This window comes from Triticum aestivum, chromosome 7B (assembly GCF_018294505.1).
Source record: "Triticum aestivum cultivar Chinese Spring chromosome 7B, IWGSC CS RefSeq v2.1, whole genome shotgun sequence".
Taxonomy (NCBI): Eukaryota; Viridiplantae; Streptophyta; class Magnoliopsida; order Poales; family Poaceae; genus Triticum; species Triticum aestivum.
Window position 1 is genome coordinate 659,146,349 of NC_057813.1, and position 3,713 is coordinate 659,150,061.

The 3,713-nt window shown below is 49.1% G+C and overlaps 1 long non-coding RNA gene across 1 annotated transcript; it reads left to right on the plus strand.

Moving 5' to 3' along the window:
• Nucleotides 1-2,319: 2,319 nt before the first annotated feature.
• LOC123163180 (uncharacterized) lies at nucleotides 2,320-3,427 on the plus strand. The gene is made up of 2 exons (XR_006481774.1): nucleotides 2,320-2,701; nucleotides 3,158-3,427. It is a non-coding gene; the product is annotated as an uncharacterized lncRNA (long non-coding RNA).
• The last annotated feature ends 286 nt before the right edge of the window (nucleotides 3,428-3,713 follow it).

Sequence of the window (3,713 nt, forward strand, 5' to 3'; positions counted from 1 at the left end):
TTTCATACATTTGCTAGACTCCTTTAAAATTCTTTTTAACACTCCTTTTTTTACAATATAATATAAACACAAGATAAGGCATGGACCCTATATTTGCACACTATTCTATTACTGTTTTATATTTCTTTTTATTTCTTTCATACATTTGCTAGACTCCTTTAAAATTCTTTTTAGCACTCCTTTCTTTACAAGATAATATAAACACAAGATAATATAAACCACAAATAAACTCCAACAGTTCACATACTACATTACAAAAATATACAATCTTCCAACAGTCCACAACCACATGGACTTTAACAGTAAAACATTAGATGATCAAGATCAAGGAGGGCTACTACCTAGTTTTAATTACGCGGAGCAAATGGAACCTCCTCAGTGAAATGGACCGGTGTGTTGAGATGTAGGCAATGGTACAAGCAAGAAAAGCAAAGCTAAATGTTCAAACAGAGGATGCCAACGGCATGGAATTATTGCCTGAAGATCAAATAACTTTAGAAGGGGAGTTGAATCTTGCCCTGGGATTGAATTAAGTAATAGGAGGACCACCCGACCTAGCAGTGGAGAAGACGACACCTGCGGAGAGGATGAACCTACAGACAAGAAAAGGTCAGGCTTGCAACCAAGATCTGCAAGGGAAATTTTGGTCAAGAGATGGATCAGTAGAACATAGCAAGGCGGCTGAAGGTCCAAAATGCATCTTGCCTGCCCTGCTAGAATCACCTCACCACATCATTGAACATAGCTTAGATCGATCCTGATTGTGCAGCAACAAATACTCACCGCACCACCACATAACAGGAATGGCTCTCAACCATGACATTAGCTGAAAAAACAACCTTAAATGTAACAAAGATGTCACTACCACATAAGCAAGGGAGTGAATAGGGAAGTCATGATGATACTGTGGTTAAAACAACCCAATCAGCACACACGGGACAGCTCAGAAACAATCACATCGCATGAGAACACTGACATATCACAGTAACATACTTGCTTGAGTAACAAGGAGCTCAAATGGTAACACGAGCTGATAACATATAACACACGAGGATTGATAACATTAGATAATTTATCAGTGGCACATAACATTGGTTCATCGGTGCCTAACTTGATCATGAGAGCATACATAACGGTGGGGATGGATCACTACATACGGTTCAGCTACAAATACAGATAGATAGCTACATGGATGGATTATAGATACTGGCATCGGTGACCTCCTTTGTCTCTGTGCTTCTCAGACCACCACAGAAACCTCCTCCTGCCGTCCCTTGTTATCCTCCTGCATCTTGAGGACGGAGGCAGCGGACTGGAACTTGAGCCAAGGCATGTGAGCATGCCTCACCCGCCTGCGCAGCTCGAACCGCTCACACATCTTGGCGTAGGTCACGTCAATGTCTTCGTCCGAGCCGTAGTCCGTCTCGTCCGACATGTAGTCCATCTCGTCCGCCTCCGCCATACCGGGCCCCCTCTGTCCGGCCAGCGCCATGAACGCCGGGTCATTCGCCTTGGACTTGGCCTTGACGACGAACGCCTCCTCCTTCTCCTCCTTGGCCTTGACGACGAAAGCCTCCTCCTCCACATCCGCCTTGGCCTCCTTCTCCGCCCTGGCCTTGAAGATCGCCGCCACCTTCTCCGCCTCCGCTTTAGCCTTGAGGATCGCCGCCTCCGCCTCCGCCTCCGTCTTCGCCCTGACCCTGACGAACGCCTCGTCCTCCGCCGGCTCCGCCCTGGTGGCCCCGACGAACGCCTCCGCCTGCTCCTTCTCCGCCTGGAACGGGGTGAAGTGAAATCCCTCGTAGCCGGCGGCCATCGGCATGGCAAACTGCATCTCCTCAACCGCTATCGCCGGGTCTCTCTCGCCGATCTCTCCTGGTGGGTTAGGGTTTGGTGGATTGGGGATTTCTCTTCGTCTCTCGCTGGATCTTGGAACTAAAGGGGTTGAGGCGCGGCGGCTGGCGTATATATGTCCAGGCGAGCCCTAACCCAGGACCCGCCTCGGGTCGGACTCGGGTCCCGTCTCCGGACCGGCCTCTTCCATCATACTCGTTCATTGGGCTGGGCTGGGCAGGGTTTGGATGGGGCCACATCTTCTTTCTTTCTTTCTACTATAACCTGTTTTTTCGGAGAGAGGGGTAGAGAGAATTCAGAAAGGTAAATGTTTGTACCCGGCGGACCGGCTGAACATTGTGCCGGTGGCACACGGGCGTCACGAGTACGCATCTCAAGTGGGACCTGTCCACCGCCCTCCCTTTACCTTATCTTCTCATAGGCTAAAGCGACCACATCCACTAATCTCATCCCATGACGCTCCCTTCTCCTCCGCTTTTGCAGCGCTACTCCACCTCATCTCGCACGCCGCCGCCGAGATCCTCTGCCACCGGCGATGCGATGCCGGCTGGCCATGGCCACCACCACCTTCAGTTTCTTCTATCCCTGCCATGGCTGCTCTACCAAACGCCACCGCGGCGAGCTGCGCCTGCAGTCGCGGCGAGCCGAGCCCATGGATGTGAGGCCGTGGTGCGGCCGGCCTACGGCGGAGCCTGTTGCATCCTTGGATCAGCGGCCATGTCCAAGGTAACGCGTTGCAACCGGTGAGATGCGACGCTGGAACCGGTGTGGGGATTTGCTTCAACCGGCGGGAGATTTGCTTCAACCGGCGAGGATGGTGGTGGGGCGGCGACCGTGGTGGGCTGTGGTAAGTTGCTGCCTTTTTTGATTTTTGCTGGAAACACTTTCAATTTTTGCTGGAATTAGTTTCTCGATTTGCTGCATCGGGAGAGGATAGTGCTAGGCGGCCACGACGGCGGGGGTGCTATGTTTTTTGCTGCACAGGATTTTTGCTGGAACCAGATTTTTTTCTCCTGCTGCAATCGGTGAGGATGGTGTTGGGGTAGCTACGATGACGACGCCATGCCTTTTTTGCTGCATTGATTTCTTTTGCTGGAAACCCCTTTTTTCAATTTTGCTGGAACTATATGACTTTTTTGTTGGAACTATGTCTGTTATTTGTTGGAACCATATCAACGTGTTTCGCTGGAAAAATATCATTTTTGCTGGAACCACATTATTGTTTGCTGGAACCATATCAATTATTTGTTGGAACCATGTGTTTTGCTTTTCAAACTAGCGTTGCTATTTTTTGTTGCAACAGAGGAGCGCCGACGGCGACGGCGAGCAGCGAGCGGCCAACGGTGGGGAGCCAGCGAAGCTTCGAGGTCGTGCGGGCAAGGATCGATGGCGTTCGTGTGTGTTTTTTATCCATGCATGCGAGGCAGAAAGACAGGGAGGGAAAAGGAAAAAGAAAAGAGATCTGACGATTCGCATCTTTTAGATCGGGTGGCTAGCAGCTGACCGGCCGAAGGGTTAGGCCGGTGCGCCGGCGCCTAGTAGTGCCCATTCAGAAAAGCTTTGGGATTTTTTCCGGACAGTGTATTCCCATCTTTTGAAGACATGAACACTTTCCCTCAAAAAAAAGACATGAACACTTTTTGAATTGTGAATATTTTGAAAAGGCGAATATTTTCATAAAATTTCTGGAACATTTATTAGAAACACACAAAAATAAGTTTCAGGAAAACAATAAAACATGATTAAAAAATCAATGTTTTAAAGTGCAAACAAACATGTTTAAAAATTCAGAAACATTTGCAAACCAACCTGTGGTTGGATGGTTAGGACGACAGTGGTATCACTGCCCCACTAGTGTT